This window comes from Lithobates pipiens, unplaced genomic scaffold (assembly GCF_037356315.1).
Source record: "Lithobates pipiens isolate NorthernLeopardFrog02 unplaced genomic scaffold, aLitPip1_a1.2 Scaffold_18, whole genome shotgun sequence".
Classification (NCBI taxonomy): domain Eukaryota; kingdom Metazoa; phylum Chordata; class Amphibia; order Anura; family Ranidae; genus Lithobates; species Lithobates pipiens.
The window spans coordinates 581791721-581818488 of NW_027507758.1; the positions used below are offsets into that span (position 1 = coordinate 581791721).

Genomic DNA, 26768 nt, shown 5'->3' on the forward strand with positions numbered 1-26768 from the left:
GGTTTGCTGCATTGTGATCTTTATGTGTGCCTGGGTGCACAGACACCCGACCAATTATCTCCCTGCAAGTGAGAGAGAGAGAGGCAAAGCCGCCTACACTGCCGAGAGGTACAAGAGCAGGGCCGGACAGGTGTGTGATGCGAGGAAGTGGGGGAGGTTAGGGCTATGGAGGGAGATGTGTGCAGAGCTGGGGGATGGGGGAAGAGTGGTGCAGAGGTCAGAGCCAAGGAGAGGTCAAAGTGAAATGTGGACAGCCTGTAAAAGGGAGCTGAACCCTGCACAGTGTGCATAGCACAACCCTGAACTCTGCATTCTGTATGAAGCACACACCTCAACCCTGCACTCTGTACCCAACCCAGCGCACCCCTAAACTCTGCATGTAGAGCACCCCTAAACTCTGCACTATCTGCACAGGGCAGACAAACTCTGCACTCTGTACACAGCACAGCCCTGAACTCTGCATGTAGCGCACCGCTGAACTCTGCACTCTGTACACAGCGCACCCCTGAACTCTGCATTCTGTATGAAGTGCACTCCTCAACCCTGCACTCTGTACACAGTGTACCCCTGAACTCTGCACACAGGGCAACCCTGAACTCTGCACTCTGTACACAGTGCACCCCTGAACTCTGCATGTAGCACACCCAAGAACTCTGCACTCTGTACACAGTGCAGCCCTGAACTCTGCACACAGCGCACGCCTAAACTCTGCACTCTGTACACAGCGCACTCCTGAACTCTGCACTCTGTTCACAGCGCACTCCTGAACTCTGCAATCTGTATGAAGCACACTCCTCAACCCTGCACTCTGTACACAGCACACCCTTAAACTCTGCATGTAGCGCACCCCTGAACTCTCTGCATAGGGCACCCCCCAGAACTCTGCACTCTGTACATAGCAAATCCCTGAATTGTGCACATAAAATACTCCTGATATTTAATATTTATTCTCTCTTTAAGATTCCCCCTTGCTAGTCCAATTTGATGCAGTTCAGCATGGGGGGGGGGGGGGGGGTCATAGTTAAGTTCCTGCACCTGGATACATTTATATAGTGTTACAGATGCAACTGGACCTTTAAGGGCAACCATAATGCTGATGCAACCCCCAATGAAATTGAGCTTGATATCCCTGCTTTACAGGGCCTTGAAAAAGTATTCATACCCCTTGAAATGTTCCACATTTTGTCATGTTGGAACCAAAAACGTAAATGTATTTTATTGGGATTTTATGTGATAGATCAACACAAAGTGGCAAATAATTGTGAAGTGGAAGGAAAATGATAAATGGTTTTCAACACTTTTTACAAATAATTATGTGAAAAGTGTGGCGTGGATTTGTTTTCAGCCCCCTTTACTTTGATACCCCTAACTAAAATATAGTGGAACCAACTGCCTTCCGAAGTCACCTACTTAGTAAATAGAGTACATCTGTCTGTAATTTAATCTCAGTATAAATATAGCTGTTCTGTGAATCCCTCAGAAGTTTGTTAGAGAACCTTAGTGAGCAAACAGCATCATGAAGACCAGGGAACACACCAGACAGATCAGGGATAAAGTTTAAAGCAGGGTTAGGCTATATAACAAAATATCCCAAGCTTTGAACATCTCACGGAGCACTGTTCAATTCATCATCCGAAAATGGAAAGAGTATGGCACAACTGAAAACCTACCAAGACATGTCCATCCACCTAAACTGACAAGCCAGACAAGGAAAACATTAATCAGAGAAGCAGCCAAGAGGCCCATGGTAACTCTGGAGGAGCTGCAGAGATCCACAGCTCAGGTGAGAGAATCTGTCCACAGGACAACTATTAGTTGTGCACTCCACAAACCTGGCCTTTATGGAAGAGTGACAAGAAGAAAGCCATTGTTGAAAGACAACCATAAGATGTCCCATTTGCAGATTGTGAGAAGCCATGTGAGGGACACAGAAAACATGTGGAAGAAGGTGCTCTGGTCATATGAGACCAAAATTGAACTTCTTGGTGTAAAAGCAAAATGCTATGTGTGGTGGAAAACTAACACTGCACATCACCCTGAACACACCACACCACCAGCATCATGTTGTGGGCATGCATTTTTTCTGCAGGGACAGGGAAGCTGGTCAGAGCTGGTGGGAAGATGGATGGAGCCAAATACAGGGCAATCTTGGAAGAAAACTTATTAGAGTCTGCAAAAGACTGGGGCAGAGGTTCACCTTCCAGCAGGACAACGACCCTAAACATACAGCCAGAGCTACAATGGAATGGTTTAGATCAAAGCATATTCATTTGTTAGAATGGCCCAGCCAAAGTCCAGACCTAAATCCAATTGAGAAACTGTGGCAAGACTTGAAAATTGCTGTTCACAGATGTTCTCCATCCAATCTGACAGAACTTGAGATTTTGCAAAGAAGAATGGGCAAAAATGTTACTCTCTAGATGTGCAAAGCTGGTAGAGACATCCCCAAAAAAAAACCTGCAGCTGTAATTGCAGCAAAAGGGGGTTCTACAAAGTATAGACTCAGGTCGGCTGAATACAAACGAACACCACACTTTTCACTATTTAGTTGTAAAATATGTGGAAAACCATTTTTACAAATATGTGTCACTTTGTGTTGGTTTATCACATAAAATCCCAATAAAATACATTTGGTTGTAACATGACAAAATGTGAAAAATGTCAAGGGGTATGAATACTTTTTAAAGGCACTGTACATACACTCCAGCAAAACCTTTTCTGTACAATGTTTGCATGTAACATCTATGCTATATTTACATGTGTACAGGTTATATGTCTTGTGGCTTGGGGCCCACATATCAACAATGTGTAATTAGCGGCGCCTGCACTGGCAGTAATTCATTAATGACTGAAGGCTGGTCATTCTGTGCCCGTACCACCGCTGCATGAAGGACTCATGAATGCAGGTGCTGCCCATTACACATTGCTGATATGCTGGTCCTGAGCAGCAACAGCAGTAAATCGTTTAACCACTTAAGCCCCGGACCATTTTGCAGCTAAAGGACCAGGCCCCTTTTTGCGATTCGGCACTGCGTCGCTTTAACTGACAATTGCGCTGTCGTGCGGCATGGCTTCCAAAGAAAATTGGAGTCCTTTTTTCCCCACAAATAAAGCTTTCTTTTGGTGGTATTTGATCACCTCTGCGGTTTTTATTTTTTGCGCTATAAACAAAAATAGAGCGACAATTTTGAAAAAAATTCAATATTTTTTACTTTTTGCTATAATAAAAAAAACATTTTTTCCCTCAGTTTAGGCCGATATATATTCTTCTACATATTTCTAGTAAAAAAAAAAAAAAACGCAATAAGCGTTTATTGATTGGTTTGCGCAAAAGTTATAGAATTTACAAAATAGGGGATAGTTTTATGGCATTTTTATTAATAATTTTTTTTTTAATAGTAATGGTGGCGATCGGGGAACAGGGAGCAGACGATCAGTGACAGGCTCACTAGGAAGCACAGGGAGAGGTTTCTTTACACTTACCTCTCCCCGTTCTTCAGCTCTGTGACCCGATCGGGGGACACCGGTGGCAATCGGGTCCACAGGTCCCACGGCCACGGAGCTCAGGACCGAGTCGCGAGTGTGCCGCTGGCGCCGCGCTAGCGACCCACGGCTGGGCTCTTAAAGGACAACGTGCCTGTACGTGCTTGTGCCCAGCCCTGCCATTCTGATGACGTACTTCGGCGTGAGGTGGTCCTTAAAGTGCTTGTAAACCCTTACAACACACTTTCACCTACAGGTAAGCCTAGATTAAGGCTTACCTGTAGGTCCAAGAAATATCTCCTAAACCTACACAGTTTAGGAGATATTTGCCAAAAGACAGGCACCGCTGTCTACAGCGCATGTGCCGTAGACAGCGGGGCGCAGGCGCACTGAGCGCGGCACCGTCAATGGCGAATATGCCGCGCGTGGCGACGTCATCGCGGCTTCGCCGAATGACAGCGGCGGAGCAGCGAGACCCACTGAGAAGATGGATGCACCAGACTACAGGGGACAGCGGTGACTTCGCTGGCTCCTGTGTCAGGTAAGTGACACATAATGGACTACTATGTGATGCATAGTAGTCCATTATGCTTTACCTTTCCAGGGAATGAAAGAGGAAGTAAACTCATCAGGGTTTACTTCCTCTTTAAGTGGATAAACTAGGGATGCACCGATACCACCATTTACCATTTTAAACGAGTATGAGTACCGATACTTTTTATTTAGTACCCGCCGATACCAATTACGGATACCTACCGCAACTGTGTTGTTTTCAATTCAGCTGTCAGCAATGGTACAAAGCATTGAAAAGTTATTTACAAATGAAATAAATCGATTTTTGTTTTTAATTTTGCGCTTTTTCAATGTGAAATGTGTAAATATATATTAATATATATGTGCAAAAATATTCATTAACAAAGCAAATAAAAGAAAAGTTTTAATTGTTTATCATTTATAAAATAGACGTGAACAAAAGAAAAACAAAAAACAGGAAAATAATAATTAAATGGAGGAGAATAGGGAGCCAATTAAGGCTGATTAGAGTAAATTAAGGGTTAATAAGGGGTTAAACAGAGGAACATCTGTTCCTCCCTTTGATCTGCAGATGAAGAAACAGAAAGATACAAAAAGAAACAATGTTTCTTTTTATTTTAGTGTTTCAGCTGAGCAATGTTGTTAATAAACATTGCCGGTGTTGTGGCAGATAGTGTCCTGCCATCATATAGTGTCCGCCCCGTACTGCGCATGCGCAGTACGGAGCAGACGAAGCTTCGGAAAATCTCCGAAGCTGAACGGCGCCTGTGCCGTGAGTGGAGGTGGTAGCCCCACCATCCAAGCGGACATAGGGTTGTGAAAAATAGAGGGCCCCTTGCGGGCGAGCTTCACTCGCCACGCTTCGGGCTCGGCCTCTCTGCGCTCGGCTCTTTTATATTCCTGCTTTATGTCCACTTGGATGGTGGGGATAGAACCTGGACTCCCGACACAGGCGCCGTTCATCCTCGGCTATTTTCGGAATCTGTGTTGCTGTGTACTGCGCATGCGATGGGGGACCTTATGTGATGGGACACCGGCTGCTTTTTTATTTTTCACAGCTCCATTTTACTGGACTTCTTTAACACTTTAGCTGTCAACAGGGGAGACCCACTGACAGCTCAAAGAACCGAGCCTGAAAGTATCCATTTCAGGTATCGGTGCATTTGCATGAGTACAGACACTTGTGCAAATACTCGGTATCGGCACCGATAAAGATACTAGTATTGGTGCACTCTAGTATAAACGTTTACATACGTACAGCATCAAATATGATCCTTACACAGGTCCTAGGATGCAGATTTTTCCAGTTCTGTTCTATACAGCTATACACTGAAGACCAAAATGGACCTGTGTGCATGGGCCAACAGTATAGTATACGGCTGCATTCAGGTCACATAAATTATGTATCTGAATGCAGATAATTGTATGGCCCTCATACTGCTCTCTCTTCCTATCAGCATCCTCCTTGTCAGCACATGATCTGATTGGCTCCTTGTGCTGCTTCTTCCCCTGACACACCAACCCTGCTGTACAGGACTGCAGGAGGCTGATACCAGGTCATATTCAGGTACTTACACAGCTTGTGTTTAAAAATAAGTGTTATGATGTAATAATGATTACAACGCTGTGCTGTGTCTTTTATATCCGCCTGAACTTCAAAACCATGAACAAAAAGTACATTTTTTTGCCATTTTTTTCCCTCTTTTTGTGCCAATTTGCAGCACATTTTGACGCTGCAACCTTTCCGAGTCAAACATTTGTAAACTGGGAAGAAACTATAGCGATTGCGGAGTAAAATAAGGGAAAATGCAGAAGAATAACCATTATTCCCATACTGATTCCCCCCGCCGCCTTAGCACTATGGTGAAAGGAAGGGGCCCAGGAGGGGCTGGGGCCCCATTGTGAGAGGAAGGGGCCCAGGAGGGGCTGGGGGGCTACTGACATGTTATGTGAAGTGGAAAGGGAGGAGGATTGAGGAGTTGGGGACTCTAAGGAGCTCAAATACAGGGTTGGGGGGAAGGGAGGGCAGAGTAAAGCTGCCAGGTAGAGGGCGGAGGTCTGCTGTAATTATAAGATGACCTGTCATTTATTATTCCTGTACAGAGTGAAGCCAGGCGAGGGCAATCACTTTATAACAAATCAACAGTAGAAAAAAATTCCAAGCATATAGAAAAGAAAAAAAAAACTCTGTCTTCAATCTGTCTTCACTTGTCCAGACGACATTACAGAAGTTTGGTTTAATCTGCTTATATGTTAGCTTCTCTGGTTCCTCCCTCATCAACACATTACCAGCATTTTTAAATGAAACCTTTTTCACTATCATTACATACTTTATTTTGGACCCAGCAATGCCATTACTGGGCCTCTGTGCCCCCCTATGCAGTGCAGGCAGAACATGGCTGGTGGGAGGGGCCAGCAGGGAGCTGTGCTTCTAGAAAACATTACAACCCCCTGCCTCAGTACTTGGCTGTGCTTCTGCGTTGTCACCCTTGACAAGTGGCCATGCTGACAAGAAGTGGCTGAAAAAGACGGGAGGAGATAAGCAGCATTTAGATAAAAAAAAAAAAGTGGAAACAGGTTTTTATGGACATGAATGGCAATGTTTTATAACACACAGTGCCTCCAAAAACCAAATGTCATTCAATATGCTTTAGAACCCACTTTAGGGCTCATTCCTGGCTGCATTGCAGAGTAAACAGGGCACATAGAAAGCAATCCAGGCAAAGCCTAACTACTCTTAAATATACTCCCCCCCCCCCGACACCTATGCCGTCTAACCTGTGTAAGAAAGATGGGGGGGGGGAGGGAAATCTGACAACAGACAGGCCATAGAAGACTATAACGACCGGACTTTCCGGCAGACTAGGTCCAACGGGATTAGTCCGTCGGACAATTCGATTGTGTGTGAGCTAATCTGTTCGTTTTTCGGGAAAAAAAATTAGGCGGATCTAGAAATAGAACACATTTTAAATCTATCCGACGGACTTAAATTGGGAAATCCGTTCGTATGTGTGCTGGTCTGACAGACCAAATACGACGCAAGGGCAGCTATTGGCTACTGGCTATTGAACTTCCTTTTTTTTAGTTCCGTTTATGTCATCACGTTCAAAACTAACTGACTTTTGAACGGACTTAGTCCGTTTGTGTGTGGCCAAGTCCGTTCGTTTGGAAAATCCGTTGGAACTCCGCCGAAAGTCCGCCGGATGTAGTTTGTCGGAAAGTTCAGTCGTGTGTACGCGACATAAGTGACATCACCACTCCAGGCTTTCCCAGACTGCAGGGGAACTAACACAGCAAAAAAGGGCAAGTATCTTTTTGAGCTTTGCGCAATTATTAAATGCCAAACTGCATGTCCTGCTTGCCACGTTTGGGGTGCCATTAACAGTGAATGGCGGCAAAAGTGCGATATGTGTTGTTTTTTTGTGTTTCGCACAATTTTGCGCATGCTGACGCTCTACATAAGTGCAAATGCAGGCTAACTCTTCTGTGTGTTGCAGGAGACATGAAATATCAGAGAGCATTGCTTCCGTATATATTTATACTGTGTATATATATATATATATATATATATATACAGTATCTCACACCCCTCACATTTTTGTAAATATTTTATTATATCTTTTAATGTGACAACACTGAAGAAATGACACTTTGCTACAGTGTAAAGTAGTGAGTGTACAGCTTGTATAACAGTGTAAATTTGCTGTCCCCTCAAAATAACTCAAGCAGTTTAGACATTAATGGCTGTGTGTTGAGTTATTTTGAGGGGACATCAAATTTACACTGTTATACAAGCTGTACAGTCACTACTTTACATTGTAGCAAAGTGTCATTTCTTCAGTGTTGTCACATGAAAAGATAGAATAAAATATTTACAAAAATGTGGGGGGTGTACTTACTTTTGTTAGATACAGTAATATATATATATATATACATAGAGATACAGTAATATAAATATATTTGGGGGTTTAGGGGATAGAACCTTTTAGAATTCAAACACCCTGATAATTACAATAGGAAATTGAATGCCTTTATATATTCATTTTATACAGGTTCATTCACACCAGTGAGCGCACACATCATGGTGCGTATACAAGCTGCATTGCATTGACCCTTCACAAGGTTCAGGTAGTTTATTTTTGTAGGCAGACTACATATTTCTCACCTACTCATACTAAATAATTACCACTATATCTTCTTCTTGTAGTAATTAGTGGGCAGCAAAAAGGCAAATCCAGTACCTGACACCCTCACACACTATGGGTGTACTTGCAAAAAAAATGCAATTCACCAAGTGAAAGTGCATGTACATTCGTTCTGTGAGAATAGGGCAAAATAACAAATGTTATTAGGCTATTTTCTGTACTAGATGCAGGTTTTACATTTACATTTAAAACAGAAAAGACTGCATTTGGTCACTGGATGGTGCAAAGTATCATACATTGGTACATCAAGGGAAACCCCTACTGCATTACAAAATATACTCTTATTATAGATGTAATTGGAAAAGTGATACTGTGCAGAGTCCATATATCCAAAAAAAAGAACAGATACTGAGAACTGCACCCAGCATACAGGACAAGAGAAGGGCTATTGTGTATATATAAAGATCCTGGGAAGCCCGACAATGTTCAGGTAGTTACAGGCTTGTATGAGCCCTGAAAGTCACTCCAGACCTGGTCCCCATACTAGGGGGTAATATAGAATGTCAGATCTGGTCCCCATACTAGGGGGGATATAGAATGTCAGACCTGGTCCCCATACTAGGGGGTATATAGAATGTCTGATCTGGTCCCCATACTAGGGGGTAATATAGAATGTCAGATCTGGTCCCCATACTAGGGGGTATATAGAATGTCAGACCTGGTCCCCATACTAGGGGGTATATAGAATGTCAGACCTGGTCCCCATACTAGGGGGTATATAGAATGTCAGATCTGGTCCCCGTACTAAGGGGTATATAGAATGTCAGACCTGGTCCCCATACTAGGGGGTATATAGAATGTAAGATCTGGTCCCCATACTAGGGGGGATATAGAATGTCAGACCTGGTCCCCATACTAGGGGGTATATAGAATGTCTGATCTGGTCCCCATACTAGGGGGTATATAGAATGTCAGACCTGGTCCCCATACTAGGGGGTATATAGAATGTCTGATCTGGTCCCCATACTAGGGGGTAATATAGAATGTCAGATCTGGTCCCCATACTAGGGGGTAATATAGAATGTCAGATCTGGTCCCCATACTAGGGGGTATATAGAATGTCAGACCTGGTCCCCATACTAGGGGGTATATAGAATGTCAGACCTGGTCCCCATACTAGGGGGTATATAGAATGTCTGATCTGGTCCCCATACTAGGGGGTATATAGAATGTCTGATCTGGTCCCCATACTAGGGGGTATATAGAATGTCTGATCTGGTCCCCATACTAGGGGGTAATATAGAATGTCAGATCTGGTCCCCATACTAGGGGGTATATAGAATGTCAGACCTGGTCCCCATACTAGGGGGTATATAGAATGTCAGACCTGGTCCCCATACTAGGGGGTATATAGAATGTCAGATCTGGTCCCCGTACTAAGGGGTATATAGAATGTCAGACCTGGTCCCCATACTAGGGGGTATATAGAATGTCAGACCTGGTCCCCATACTAGGGGGTATATAGAATGTAAGATCTGGTCCCCATACTAGGGGGTATATAGAATGTCAGACCTGGTCCCCATACTAGGGGGTATATAGAATGTCAGATCTGGTCCCCATACTAGGGGGTATATAGAATGTCAGATCTGGTCCCCATACTAGGGGGTATATAGAATGTCAGATCTGGTCCCCATACTAGGGGTATATAGAATGTCAGATCTGGTCCCCATACTAGGGGGTATATAGAATGTCAGACCTGGTCCCCATACTAGGGGGTATATAGAATGTCTGATCTGGTCCCCATACCAGGGGGTATATAGAATGTCTGATCTGGTCCCCATACCAGGGGGTATATAGAATGTCAGACCTGGTCCCCGTACTAGGGGGTAATATAGAATGTCAGATCTGGTCCCCATACTAGGGGGTATATAGAATGTCAGACCTGGTCCCCGTACTAGGGGGTAATATAGAATGTCAGATCTGGTCCCCATACCAGGGGGTATATAGAATGTCTGATCTGGTCCCCATACCAGGGGGTATATAGAATGTCAGACCTGGTCCCCGTACTAGGGGGTAATATAGAATGTCAGATCTGGTCCCCATACTAGGGGGTATATAGAATGTCAGACCTGGTCCCCGTACTAGGGGGTAATATAGAATGTCAGATCTGGTCCCCATACTAGGGGGTAATATAGAATGTCAGACCTGGTCCCCGTACTAGGGGTATATAGAATGTCAGACCTGGTCCCCGTACTAGGGGGTATATAGAATATCAGACCTGGTACCCATACTAGGGGGTATATAGAATGTCAGACCTGGTCCCTGTACTAAGGGGTATATAGAATGTCAGATCTGGTCCCAGATTGTGCTATAAATGGGTGACAATGATACAGTTATATACACACCTGGTGTGACACAGTCAGAAATACAATCAGAAATATATTTGGCATGATAAAGTCAGATACAAAGCAGGTCTGATACAATCAGATACACACCTTGCCTGATACAGTCAGAAATACACCTAGCCTGATGTAGTCACCTACACAACTATGCCATTACAGTCAGATGAACGTCTAACATAATACAGTTAGATATACACCTTGCCTGATAAAGCCAAATACACACCTGCCCTGATACAGTTAGACACACAACTACACCATTGTAGTCAGATACACACCTGGCCTAATACAGTCAGATACACACCTAGTTTGATATAGTCCGATATAAACCTGCCCCGATTCAGTCATATACACAGCTGGCTGATACAGTGAGTTACACATCTGGCCTAATACAATCCAATACACACCTGGCCTGATACAATCATATGTACACTGGATCTGATACAGTCATATGTACACTGGATCTGATACAGTCATATGTACACTGGATCTGATACAATCATGTGTACACTGGATCTGATACAGTCATATGTACACTGGATCTGATACAATCATATGTACACTGGATCTGATACAATCATGTGTACACTGGATCTGATACAGTCATATGTACACTGGATCTGATACACTCATATGTACACTGGATCTGATACAATCATGTGTACACTGGATCTGATACACTCATATGTACACTGGATCTGATACAATCATGTGTACACTGGATCTGATACAGTCATATGTACACTGGATCTGATACACTCATATGTACACTGGATCTGATACAGTCATATGTACACTGGATCTGATACACTCATATGTACACTGGATCAGATACACTCATATGTACACTGGATCTGATACACTCATATGTACACTGGATCTGATACAGTCATATGTACACTGGATCAGATACACTCATATGTACACTGGATCTGATAGAAATAAACACCTGTTCTGATACAGATACACACTTAACATGATACAAATACTGTATACACCTGGCCTGATATATATAGTCAGTTACATCCAGTTATAAAGGGACTCACTGATACAGTCCAATACAAATCCAACTACTCACATCTACTACATAAGACAGTCAGTCGTAAAGCAGATCTCTCCTGCTACAGTCCGATACGCAGCCCTGAAACAATGGATGTCTGTCTGTCTTAGTTACGCCACACCTTCCATGATCTCACCTACCTTCTACTGCCATTACACCTAGCCTACTACAGTCTACCCCACAATCTGAAACATACCTGGACCCGCACAGTATACTTCACACCTGGACACATACAGTAAGTTCTACACCTGGTTCTCTACAATGTGGTCTACACCTAACCCTGCATAGTACACTCTACACCTGGCCCCATACAGTATACTCCACACCTGGCTCCATACAATATACTCCACACCTGGCCCCGTACAGTATACTCCACACCTGACCCTGTACAGTATACTCCACACCTGACCCTGTACAGTATACTCCGCACCTGACCCCGTACAGTATACTCCGCACCTGACCCCGTACAGTATACTCCACACCTGGCCCCATACAGTATACTCCACACATGGCTCCATACAGTATACTCCACACCTGGCCCCATACAGTATACTCCACACCTGGCCCCATACAGTATACTCCACACATGGCTCCATACAGTATACTCCACACCTGGCCTCATACAGTATACTCCACACCTGGCTCCATACAGTATACTCCACACCTGGTCTCATACAGTATACTCCGCACCTGGCTACATACAGTATACTCCGCACCTGGCCCCATACAGTATACTCCACACCTGGCCCCATACAGTATACTCCGCACCTGGCTCCATACAGTATACTCCACACCTGGCTCCATACAGTATACTCCACACCTGGCTCCATACAGTATACTCCACACCTGGCTCCATACAGTATACTCCACACCTGGCTCCATACAGTATACTCCGCACCTGGCTCCATACAGTATACTCCACACCTGGCTCCATACAGTATACTCCACACCTGGCTCCATACAGTATACTCCACACCTGGCTCCATACAGTATACTCCACACCTGGCTCCATACAGTATACTCCACACCTGGCTCCATACAGTATACTCCACACCTGGCTCCATACAGTATACTCCACACCTGGCCCCGTACAGTATACTCCACACCTGGCCCCATACAGTATACTCCACACCTGGCCCCATACAGTATACTCCACACCTGGCTCCATACAATATACTCCACACCTGGCCCCATACAGTATACTCCACACCTGACCCTGTACAGTATACTCCACACCTGACCCTGTACAGTATACTCCGCACCTGACCCCGTACAGTATACTCCGCACCTGACCCCGTACAGTATACTCCACACCTGGCCCCATACAGTATACTCCACACATGGCCCCATACAGTATACTCCGCACCTGGCTCCATACAGTATACTCCACACCTGGCTCCATACAGTATACTCCACACCTGGCTCCATACAGTATACTCCACACCTGGCTCCATACAGTATACTCCACACCTGGCTCCATACAGTATACTCCACACCTGGCTCCATACAGTATACTCCACACCTGGCTCCGTACAGTATACTCCACACCTGGCTCCATACAGTATACTCCACACCTGGCCCCGTACAGTATACTCCACACCTGGCCCCATACAGTATACTCCACACCTGGCCCCATACAGTATACTCCACACCTGGCCCCATACAGTATACTCCACACCTGGCCCCGTACAGTATACTCCACACCTGGCCCCGTACAGTATACTCCACACCTGGCCCCATACAGTATACTCCACACCTGGCCCCATACAGTATACTCCACACCTGGCTCCATACAATATACTCCACACCTGGCCCCATACAGTATACTCCACACCTGACCCTGTACAGTATACTCCACACCTGACCCTGTACAGTATACTCCGCACCTGACCCCGTACAGTATACTCCGCACCTGACCCCGTACAGTATACTCCACACCTGGCCCCATACAGTATACTCCACACATGGCTCCATACAGTATACTCCACACCTGGCCTCATACAGTATACTCCACACCTGGCTCCATACAGTATACTCCACACCTGGTCTCATACAGTATACTCCGCACCTGGCTACATACAGTATACTCCGCACCTGGCCCCATACAGTATACTCCACACCTGGCCCCATACAGTATACTCCGCACCTGGCTCCATACAGTATACTCCACACCTGGCCCCATACAGTATACTCCACACCTGGCCCCATACAGTATACTCCGCACCTGGCCCCATACAGTATACTCCACACCTGGCCCCATACAGTATACTCCGCACCTGGCCCCATACAGTATACTCCGCACCTGGCCCCATACAGTATACTCCACACCTGGCCCCGTACAGTATACTCCACACCTGGCCCCATACAGTATACTCCGTACCTGGCCCCATACAGTATATTCCGCACCTGGCCCCATACAGTATACTCCACACCTGGCTACATACAGTATACTCCACACCTGGCTCCATACAGTATACTCCACACCTGGCCCCATACAGTATACTCCACACCTGGCTCCATACAGTATACTCCACACCTGGCCCCATACAGTATACTCCACACCTGGCTCCATACAGTATACTCCACACCTGGCTCCATACAGTATACTCCACACCTGGCCCCGTACAGTATACTCCACACCTGGCTCCATACAGTATACTCCACACCTGGCCCCATACAGTATATTCCGCACCTGGCCCCATACAGTATACTCCACACCTGGCCCCATACAGTATACTCCACACCTGGCCCCATACAGTATACTCCACACCTGGCCCCATACAGTATACTCCACACCTGGCCCCGTACAGTATACTCCACACCTGGCCCCATACAGTATACTCCGTACCTGGCCCCATACAGTATATTCCGCACCTGGCCCCATACAGTATACTCCACACCTGGCCCCATACAGTATACTCCACACCTGACCCTGTACAGTATACTCCACACCTGACCCTGTACAGTATACTCCACACCTGACCCCGTACAGTATACTCCACACCTGACCCCGTACAGTATACTCCACACCTGACCCCGTACAGTATACTCCACACCTGACCCCGTACAGTATACTCCACACCTGACCTTGTACAGTATACTCCACACCTGACCCTGTACAGTATACTCCACACCTGACCCCGTACAGTATACTCCACACCTGACCCCATACAGTATACTCCACACCTGGCTCCATACAGTATACTCCGCACCTGGCCCCATACAGTATACTCCACACCTGACCCCATACAGTATACTCCACACCTGGCTCCATACAGTATACTCCACACCTGACCTTGTACAGTATACTCCACACCTGACCTTGTACAGTATACTCCACACCTGACCCTGTACAGTATACTCCACACCTGACCTTGTACAGTATACTCCACACCTGACCCTGTACAGTATACTCCACACCTGACCCTGTACAGTATACTCCACACCTGACCCCGTACAGTATACTCCACACCTGACCCTGTACAGTATACTCCACACCTGACCCTGTACAGTATACTCCACACCTGACCCTGTACAGTATACTCCACACCTGACCCCGTACAGTATACTCCACACCTGACCTTGTACGGTATACTCCACACCTGACCCCGTACAGTATACTCCACACCTGACCCTGTACAGTATACTCCACACCTGACCCCGTACAGTATACTCCACACCTGGCCATGTACAGTATACTCCACACCTGACCCTGTACAGTATACTCCACACCTGACCCTGTACAGTATACTCCACACCTGACCCTGTACAGTATACTCCACACCTGACCCCATACAATATACTCCACACCTGACCCTGTACAGTATACTCCACACCTGACCCTGTACAGTATACTCCACACCTGGTTGCTGCACAGCCAGCTATAGGATGAATCTGAAAAGCACACACTAGAATCCGTAAAACAAAAAATGCATTTCTACATACGGTATATGTATACAAATCATCGCTTCTTTGTGATCACAGCGGTGCAGTTGAGGACAGGACTTCACTACAGTATAACAATATCCATCTGCTGGCTATTGATTCAAAACATATACATGGAGAGTGGAATACATAGAGACATGACCGGGTTTTACAAACAGGCAAATGGCAGAACAAATGCAATGAATGTGACATTGTTGGAAGGTGTCCTGTAAATAATAACAATGGTAAATAATACGAAGATTTTAGCAGCGAATCCCAGTTTGTGGTTTGTGTACCATAATTCACAGCACACCCCAAGTATACCAACTATAGACAGGTTATACCCAGCATCATATTGCTTCTGATAGGTATAAATCCTCCAACCTGTTACCACCCGGGGGGTGCTGCGGCACTGCCATCATAGAGAGTCCATCTTTAGCCGGCTTGGAACCGGAGACCTTAACCCTGTCAAAGCTGCAGTCATCTAACGCCACACCACCAACAAACGGGTTTTTCAACCATTTGTTGCCCCCTGATTCCCTGGTATGACGTTGTCTTCATCAGTTCCTCAAACAGGGGTACCCAGAGAAGGGGCTGATGCCATAAAGAACTGAATGGCCACCACTAGGAATGAGTCCTTGGTCTCGTGAAAACCAAAGTTGCCCAGTAAGACTTTGGCATCCTGTGAAAAGGACTATTAACGTGTAAGTGCCTACAGACCTTGTGAGAGCAGAGCAGCGATACATGGCATCGCAAGAAACTTGGTTTAACCTCTGAAATGCCGGGGTTGCCCATTATGGAGGAACAAGTCTTCACCCTATGGGCTTACTACGGAGTATTGTACATTCTCTATAATGCTATCGTGGTACAACCAACATGAAGAACACCCTCGTAACCCCCTGAATGCCAGAGGTACTTAGCATGCCACAGCCATGTTTTGAAGAGAACCTGTCTAAATATGGAAGCTCCCATTATTAAGCTGGATGAGGATTACCTTCTCTGGGGCTAACATAGAACAGGCAAGCAGTACCATGTGAACTCCAGTCCCAGGTCAGTGACCCGCTAGGTTGTGCAGCCTGGATTAGGGCCAACAATTCCCAGAGCCAGCATCTTTAAGGGCACCTATTAATGCCCGCACTTTATAGTATACATTTTGTGTGTTATGGCGCGCTGCGTTGAGGAAGCCATTTCATTTTGTATGGGCTGGCAGGACCAAAAACTGGACCTGTGCCATTTCGGCCATGCACTGCACCACAACGCATGCGGTGGTCTTGTTGTATGTTCTTGAGCCTGCCAATTGCCAATGACATGGCATCACAAGGAGCATGTTCCTAATCCTGTGACCGACGTAGATGTCCTGTATGAAATTGCCCCCATAAGAGGCACATTTTAACTTGGCGAAGAGTTGAACCCCCTGATAACAGTACGCTGTCATTACCCTTTTTTTTTTCTTTTTTGACAGTGCCAGTAAAGTACGTCAACTGCCACTTTAAAAGAACATAATTTAACCCCGCGGGTACCTAGTTACGGCACTGCTTCTGCAAACAATATGCTTTAACCCCTCTGCGTGCCCACAAGGAAAGGGTTCTTAACCATGTGAGTCTGGGTACAACACCACCGTCACTAGGAATCCCCCTTTCCTGGCACAGATGTGGGAGAAGGAAGCCTCAGTGCGCATCTTGGAGGAGGGTGCCAGCGCCATCCTCCTGCTTCAATCACAGGATGGAAAAAAAAAAAAAAACAATCTTACTCAGCACTCTCTGTCCTCATTCGCTCCCCTTCTCTCGCTTTCTCTCACTTTCTCTCTCTCTCACTCACTTTCTCTGCTCTCCCCCACCACCACCACCACCAAAACATGGCCGCAAATGGCAAAAATAAGGAAATGATCCCAGGAAAGAGGTGAAGGGACATACCCATAAACCCTGGTGCTGTACAGCAGTGAGGATGCAGTCAGGTGTTGTGTCCTCCTCACGCCCCCCAACATCCCCCCTCTTCTCACACCCCCTCTCTCAGATATTGCAGCGAGATGGGAAGGGGGGGTGGGATAGGTTGGGGGCCAAAGGGGGGAAAGAACTGAGAATTTTCTTTGTCTAAGAGAGCGGTTCACGTGCTGTCGGTGGAGGGTTGTGGTTGGCTGGGAAGGAGAAGGGGGGGGAGGAGGGGGCAGCAGAAGCAAATGCTGGAACAGAGCCAACTCTGTCTGCAAACACCACAATGTGCTTCCTGCAAGGAGAAGGAACAGGCTGCGGACAGCCTGCAAAAATATAGAGACTGGCTCAGCCACATAGGGGCAAAGCTCCCATGCCAGGCCAGGATCTGAAGTACAGCCGCAGGGTATCTTCTACAAGGGCATGCTCCTTTTATTAGGGGGCCCATTTGCACTGTTGCATCTTAAGGCTGGCGTTCTGACGCACTCTAACCCATGTGTCGTGGTTCCCCATAATAAAGTATCTATTACTATCGATCTCAGCGTTTAAGTGCAGTGCGTTTTTTTTAAATAAGGTTGAAGATTTTTTTTTCTATTTTTGATGCCCCGTACACACGATCCAATCATCGAACGAACGATCGTCCGTTTTTTCGTATGCTAATCTCACGTTGAATCTGATGAGTTTAATAAAGTCACGAAAATTCTCATACGTCAGAATAAAAAATTCGGAAGTGATGTCATGTGTTGTAATGCATTTGTATTACATTTTGGAACGGTAGCTGTACTGCTTAAACGAAAATCGTACGATCTGGCTTCGTGCGAAAAAAATCGGATGAAATGTCCTGATTGGCTCTGGAAAGCTCTGTACTAACGATCTGATTATCGTATGATCTGGCACCGTACGAAAAAAAATTCTGTGCATGTCCGATAGAATAATATCGGATGAACTTTCCTGATTGGCTCTTGAAAGCTCTGTACTAACGATCCGATTTTCGTACAATCTGGCATCATACTAAAAAATTTTTCCATGCATGTCCGATAGAATAATATTGGATGAACTGTCCTGATTGGCTCTTGAAAGATCTGTACTAACGATCCGATTATCGTACGATCGATTTGAACGTGGCATTTTTCGTACGATTTTCGGATTGTGTGTACGGGGCTTTAGACTTGGTTCAAACCTTGCAGAAATGCAGTAAGTTCATTTACATGGTTTGCCATGAGATACGTTCACATCTATGCTTTTTTCAGTTGCTGCGTTTTTTGGAAAGGATCAGGGACTTTTTTAAATGAAAAACTGTGCTTTTTTATTTTTTTTAAAGCTTTCTTGGTTCAATGGAGAAGCTGCAGAAAAGCATGTAGTGCGTTTTTACAGCGATTTTTGTTTAGCATTTGTTTTAATCTGCTCAATAACAAATTGAGACAGGCTTGCTTAACAAGGGTATGCTCTCTGATACAGGGATAAGCTAATTAATATTAAAGAATGAATAGACTCCCATAGGTTGGCATGTAAATTGAAATCATCCTTTTAAACATTGAAAGATAAACCTCAGAAGTGGGATTTTAAAAGGCAATTAAAAAAAGAAAATTGTATAATAAAGAACATTATATATATATATATATATATATATATATATATATATATATATATATATATATATATATATATATATATTCAAATTTATTAATACAAAATACCAATCATAAAAACATATTTCTTATGGAAACAAACCACAAGAAAGACCATGCATAGAAATACATAAACAAAGGTGGTAGACTCCTACTGCATAGGCATAAACCATCCAAGTGGGTAGCCCAGAAGATAGGTAGTGAAAAAGTCCAAATCAGATGAATAAGCTAAGCTAATTAATATTAGGGCAGACTTGGTAAACAAGGGTATGCTCGTTAATTTACCAATCAGATAATCAATGAAAGAACAGGCTTAGTGAACAGGGGCATGCTCCTTATAATAGGGACAGGTTAAATAACATTATGAGAGGCTCATTTATATATGGATTTAATACAGATGCAGGCTCTTTAAAGTGGTTGTAAATTTGACATGAAATATGAACAAAGTATATCCCTTCTAGTGTTTGCGCATGTGTCCATCCAGAGCATTAAGCGTAATTTCTGTCTGCTGCTTCCATCCTCTGCGATCAGCACAAGTCACTTCTGACAAGTTTTACTGACACCAAGAGATAAATAGTGACAGGGGAGGGATCAGCAGATGATTGACAGCCTCAGCTCTGTTGTGTCCCTTCCCTCCAATCAGCTCTCAGAGCTCTCCTCACTGAGCTCTGCAGAGTAACTTCAGTTCTTCACCCTCTTCATTCACTAAAATAAAGATAAGTTCAGTAATGCGGTGACAGGCTCACTCATGTTGGGAAATTCCCCTTAGTATGAGAACATGATCATTAATGTAGGGACAGTCCCATTAACATAAGAGCATGATCTTTAGGGTAGGGACATTTACTATATACAGGGACAGGGTTATTAATATAGGGACATGCTCATTTACTGTATACAGGGACATGGTTATTAATATAGGGGCATGCTCACTAATGGATATAGGAACATGCTCATTAATGAATATAGAGACAGGGTTACTAATATAGGGACATGCTCATTAATGAATGTGAGGACAGGGTTATTAATATGCAAGAAAGAGGGATCTGCTTATTCAATAACAAAGGGACAGGTTTATTCATTTAGGGACATGCTCATTAATGTAGATATAGTCTCATTAATACAAAAGCATGCTATTTAATGAAGGGCCAGATTCATTAAGAAAGGGATATATTCAGTAATATAAGGGCAAGCTCATTGTCAGGATATATGGGGATAATATAGGGGTGTGTTTACTAATGTTGGAAAAGGATCATAAAGGAGGACAGGCTCATTAATTCCAAAAGCACGCTCATGAATATAGAGACAAGCACATTAATACAGGGGCATATTTAGGAACATTAATAATATGGAGAAGGCTTTATTAATATTCAGAAATATTCTATAGTGGCAGGTTACACACATTAATATAGGGACATGCTAACTAATAAGAGGCATGCATATTATTAAAGGTACATGATCATGATGTAGGACCTGAGTCTTCCATACAGGGACAGGAACTGCTGTTTATAGAGAAACCTATACAGGAACTCTCTATATCTCTCTCTCTCTCTCAGCCAGCCATTGATCCAATGACAAGCCAAACAAGGTCAATTAGACTTGGGACCCTGCTGTGCTGGAGGGACTAGAAGTATCAGCATGCCTTGCCACGTGCTGAAACTTGCAGCTCTTCCAGCATTTGAGGTTTTTGTATAAATAAACAATAAAGTACAAAAGTAAAAAGGAGCCGCATACATACCCGGCACTGAGGCACAGCAATGCAGAAATACAACGCAGGTCGCCGGGGTCATGTACACACCACATTCCTGTTCTACTTTCTACACCTCTCTAACTATTTAACCCTTGAAGGACTGAGAATTTCTGATAAAAAATAATGTCACTGCCACACTAAACAAATGTACCACCACAATAAACACTATTATTATTATTACTATTATTATACATTTATATAGCTCTGACATATTCCACAGCGCTATACAGAGAACATTGAGGAATTCATACAAGTCCCTGTACCAGGGGAGCTTACACTCTAATGTCACTGCCATACTTAACAAATATACCACCACAATAAATACTATTATTATACATTTATATAGTTCTGACATATTCCACAGCGCTGTACAGAGAACACTGAGCCAGTCACTTCAGCTTCTGCACCAGAGAAGCTTACACTTTAATATCCTCCACAGTTGCACTCTATTATTATAATTATACATTATATAGCTCTGCCATATTTTGTAGTGTTGTACAGAGAGCATCAGGGTAGATTTCCTAAAACTGGTGCACTCAGAATTTGGTGCAGCTGTGCATCGTAGCCAATCAGCTTCTAACTTCAGCTTTTTCAGTTAAGCATTGACAATAAAACCTGGAAGCTGATTGGTTTCTATGCACCAGATTTTGCACTCTCCAGTTTTAGTAAATAACCCCCATTGCGTCACCCATACCAGTTTTTGCACCAAAGGAGCTTACACATGGGTTAAATGTTTAATCGTTTCTTAGCCTGAGGGTGTGTTTAGGTTGAGGTAGGGTTGTGTTTTGCATAATGTAGTCGTTTTACGGATAATAAAATTATGTTTCTTTGTATATAGTTATATTTATGCTATTTTTGGAAAAAAAAGACATTGTGTTTTCTGTTATTTGCTTATATATGCTTGTTTGTTTTTCTTTATGTATATATTCATTTTTATTTATTTTTGTATATATGTAAATCTGTTTTTATTCAGTTGCTTGTAAGATTTTTAATAAACCAAAATATATACTCTAATGTCCCACCACAGTCACACATGACTAATATTATACATTTAAATAACTCTGACCAATTCTACAGTGCTGTACAGAAGACACTGAGACATCAGTCTCTGCACCAGAAGAGCTTACACTCTAATATCCCCCCACAGTCACACATGACTACTATTATATATTTATATAGCTATGACAAATTCTACAGCGCTGTACAGAAGACATTGAGACATCAGTCTCTGCACCAGAAGAGCTTACATTCTAATACGCCCCCACAGTGATACATTCTGACACAAGTCCATTACGCACGTAAAACAAACTTATGAACAAGTACTGAGAAGAAAACTCCGAAGAAGCAATCAAGCTAAGTGTATACACCTTCATTTATTCGATAAGATTCTAATCCAATCATCCGGTGTACACTAGCTGAAATCTTCAATGAGACAGAGTGTGGGGGTTCTTGCACTGGGTGATAAGAGGAGAGAAGAGCTGGCGTGATCTAGTCCTTTCCATCTTACAGCATCATATTGCATACATTGGCGAAGGATACGGCAGGGGTTCAGCAGAACCCACTTTTTGCTAAAGGAATATAAGAACACAATTGTATAATGGTAAACAGGACAGATGGAGAGGGTGAAATTCCCTAAGGCTCGGTTCACACAGGGGCGACTTGTCCAGGCGACTTTGACGCGCTCCGTTCTGTACTACGGAACCGTTCTAATAGGAGAGACTCAAGTCGCTCCGACTTAGAAAAAAGGTTCCTGTACTACTTCAGGCGACTTGCATTGACTTCTATACAGAAGTCGTTTTGCAAGTCGCCGCTGATCGTGTGCAGGTCGCGGCGCTGCAAGTCGTGCCGCCCCTGTGTGAACCGAGCCTAACCACTTGCAGACCAGGACTTTTCTGGAAATTTTTTTGCTAGAAAATTACTTAGAACCCCCAAACGTCATAGAGAATAAAAATTATTTATTTTTATGTCACACTGTATCAGCGGTCTTTCAAACACAATTTTTTTTGTAAAAAATACACTTTTTTAAAATAAAATAAAAAAACAGAACAAACAAAACACTAAAGTTAGCCCGATTTTGTAATGTAATGTGAAAGATGATGTTATGCCGAATTAATAGATAACTGACATGTCATGCTTTAAAATTGCGCACGCTTGTGGAATGGCGACACACTACGGTACTTTTTTTTCACCAGTTTAGAGTTACAGTCTAGTAATAAAATTATTGCGTAATTTGTAGAGACACCTCACATGTGTGCTTTGAACACTGTTTACATATGCAGGAGCAACTTACATATGCGTAAGCTTCTGCACGCGAGAGATGATGCTCTTTTTTTTTTCCTATTTATTTTACTTTTTTATTTGTACACTATCCCTTTATTTTTTATTTATTTTTTAATCACTTTTATTCCTAAAATGTAATTCATTCTGGCCACTGAAATAAATTAACGCACAAGCGGTAAATGTGCCTAGCATTAATATGCATTTAGACTTTTCTTCTTCCAAAACGCTGCTGCTGCTGGACCTATTGGCAGTGGGGGGGTTTTTTTTTCCGCCTTCAGTGCTGAAGTTCACAAATCTGCCAATGAGGGAGATAAGGCATTATCCTAGTAAGTTTAACTCTTTTGTGTCTTCTTGGTAGCAGAGTTTGTCCTGTCAGCTCTCCTGCTTTTCTTTTCTCCCTCCTCAATCTGTGTTCTCTTCTGCACAGTTTGTGTCATCCCTGTTGCTTTCTTCCCCCTTCAGCAACAGTAAAACTTAAAGCTGTCAGCAGAACAGCCTCTAGTGGTTAAGATTTTAGGCACAGCGCCGAAAATAGAGAGCAACTGAGCATGTGCAGAGCAGAGTAAGACTTTAAAATGTTTTATATAGCTATAGGGCCTCTTTTTCTCAGAAAATAGCTGCAGGAATACAATCACGACCCCCCAAAACACCCCCCCCCATCCCTACACACCTTCCAAACCATATAGAATATTATTGGGTGTGGTCAAATTTCACTAAAGGTGGGAGGCTCATAGAGGGGCATTAAATACCAGGAGGGTATTACATACAGAGTGCTGAGTTCGGGGGGGGGGGGGTGTTACATACAGAGTGCAGAGCTCAGGGGTGCACTATGTTTGGGGTGTGCTATGTGCAGAGTTTGGGGTGTGCTATGTGCAGAGTTTGGGTGTGCGCGATGTACAGGGTGCAGGGTTCAGGTGTGCACTACACACACAATGCAAAGTTCAGGGGTGTGCTATGCTTTCTTGCACAGCTGCTTACCTCTGCACCCCCTATCCACATCTCACTTTCCCCCCTCTTCAACTCTGACCTCTGCATGAAACCCCTCTTCCACTGTCCCATCTTCTCCCTCCCTCCTTAAAAGCTCCACCATCTTCCACATGTCTTACTTGTGTTGCTGTATTAAGTTGAAGCACCTAGCCAGCTCTAATACCTCCCCACACACTATATGTGGCTCTGCTTCTATCACTTGCAGGGAGATCATCCAGTGGACATGTTGGGATCTGCACTGCACCCTGGGCACCTACATCTTCCTTGTCCCATCCTGCACTCAATGGGAGACACTCAGATCTGATCTGTGGGAGCCATTGGGAGACTAGCTGCCACTTGTAAACACAGAAGCCAGACTTCTGTGTTTACAAGTTATAGTGGTGAGCAGGGAGCAGAGGGCCTGAGCCAGAAGTGGTGGAAATGAGTTTCACCAAGTTCCAGCTGAAAAAAAGCCTATAAGGGGCCAGCTTGACGTGATCTATCAGGACTAACTATTCATAAGTAAATCTGCAGAATTATAACATTATATCCAAAAAGAAACCTGTTCTTAAGGAACATGAACCCACTATTGTTGACCTCTACTTCTGAATATGCTGGTTGCCTGGCTATCAGATAAAAAATTCCAAGCAGGTTCTGACTTCACTGGCTATCTGCTTGTTTCATGTCACAGACTCTAAATGTGGAAGCCAGAGACAGCCAGGTAGCTGGTATTTATCACAGGTTGGTGAAGGTGGCAGTGGTCTGACACTACCTTCACCATGGTAGCCTGTGTGTTTCTCTTAGTACAGGTGTACAGACTTATGCTTCTTTAACACAGGCAGCGTGGGGTGGCTGCTGGTGAGAATCATTAATTCTTGCCAGCAGAGAAACTAGCTGCATGAACACAGTGTTTGTGAACTGCCATGGCCAGATTTGTACCTTGTATAAATGGCGAATGCCGCCACTGTTCACAGTTAGGGATTCTTCTAACCAGACATGAGAGTGTTTCTAGCTGCAAACAAACTGACCACAGACACATGTCCAGATTATATGCAGCAATAGCACAGAGTGCTGCTGCGTCCAAATGCAGCGTTCAGCCCTCATTCGCCCACCTCAATGAATCCCAGTTGTGACGGGTTCTATTCAAGTGCTTACTTGCCCACATATTTTAAGGAGAGCATAATCATATTCTGCAATAAAAATGACATGTATTTAATATCCCACGTCTGATAAAGGGATGTTTTCTGTACAAACTGGCAACTTAGAGACTCTGCCGGGAGGGCTTTATTTGTTTTCAACACACGGCTGACGTGCAGCGGTCTCTGAAACGCCACCTACCCACCTCTGAGCCTCCAACGTCCTGTTCTGCCTGACAACAGCTGAGGATTGGCAGAGGGGAGAGGCGATGGAGAGGCAGGAACGGGGGAGCTGAATCAGTTATTGTCCTGCGTTTCCTTACCATTTATCACTGCACACAATATCACCTATACAAAGTCTCTAAATTTAGCTCCCATGGATATCCTGAGCAGGAGAATTCATTATGAACTGATCTGATTGGCCTGGCTTAAGCCTTTAGCATGCATATCCGTACATGCCATACAGGCAGGCTTTTATTTATTTATTGTCGCTCTGTAAGATGCCTATATCTTCATCTGGGGGGTGAACAAAGGTTTCCTAAGGGGGCATGCACACCTTTGTGTTGGAAAATGCAGTGTTCAGATATGACAACTCTGCATACGGACACAGCAGCACTCTGTGCTATAGCCACGTACAAACTGGGCAATGAGCTGTGTCCAGAACCACAGTGCCCCAATGCAAACTGTCTGCATCCAGAGTACTTAATCACATGTATGGTACCTGCTCATATCAGTGATTACATGTGAACAGTGGCAGCCCCACACATTCATCTCTACCAAGCAGGGACGTGCAGTCAGGGGAGGCAGGCGAGGCAGAGCACCTATGGTTCTGGAGATACGGGGCTCCTTGCGCAGCCTGTCAGACACTACAGAGCGGATAGTTTAAATAACAGCTGGCATACACTGTTTGCAGCAGACTGAGAGGATGACTTCTTGTCAGAGGCACTGAGCTCAATGGACAGCTTGGAGCCTTGGACCAATGGTAAAGCACCATTGGTCCAAGCTGTCCAATAAAAATGCTGCAGTGGAGGCTCTCTTCCACACCAGCCCTCTTAATTACAAGGACAAAACATGGGTATATGAGTATAAGGTTTACCCATAATCCCATGTTTTTCTCACACAGTTAAGAGGGAGAAACTGCTGCTGCTGCAAATGTACTTTTTTAATCAAGCTAAATCATATATTATTATGATATTTTATAACATAATAATATATTATTTATCTATTTACTGTGAAATTACTGGTTTGAAGTGATAACTTCAAACTTCAGTAATTTGTTCGTTAAGCAACCTGCTTGAGTACAGTTTTTGAAAATCTAGTAAATTACCTTAAAAAAATATATATATATTTGTATGTTACTTAATTATGGTAATTAACCACTTGCCACCCAGGCCAATTCTGACACTTCTCTCCTACATGTAAAAATCATCATTTATTTTGCTAGAAAATTACTCAAAACCCCCAAAAATTGTATATATATTTTTGACACCCTAGGGAATAAAATGGTGGTCGTTGCAACTTTTTATGTCACATGATAT

The 26768-nt window shown here is 44.0% G+C and overlaps 1 protein-coding gene across 5 annotated transcripts in view; it reads right to left on the reverse strand.

Moving 5' to 3' along the window:
- The window catches only part of DNMT3A (DNA methyltransferase 3 alpha), a 346591-nt gene that overhangs the window by 97486 nt on the left and 222337 nt on the right, over window positions 1-26768 (reverse strand). The window contains exon 1 of one of the 5 annotated variants that reach the window (XM_077489112.1): window positions 17459-17617. The exons of the other annotated variants lie outside the window; for them this stretch is intronic. The gene's annotated coding sequence lies outside the window, so the exon portion shown is untranslated. Of the gene's footprint in view, window positions 1-17458; window positions 17618-26768 lie in introns of those variants that run through there. 5 annotated transcript variants of the gene reach the window in all.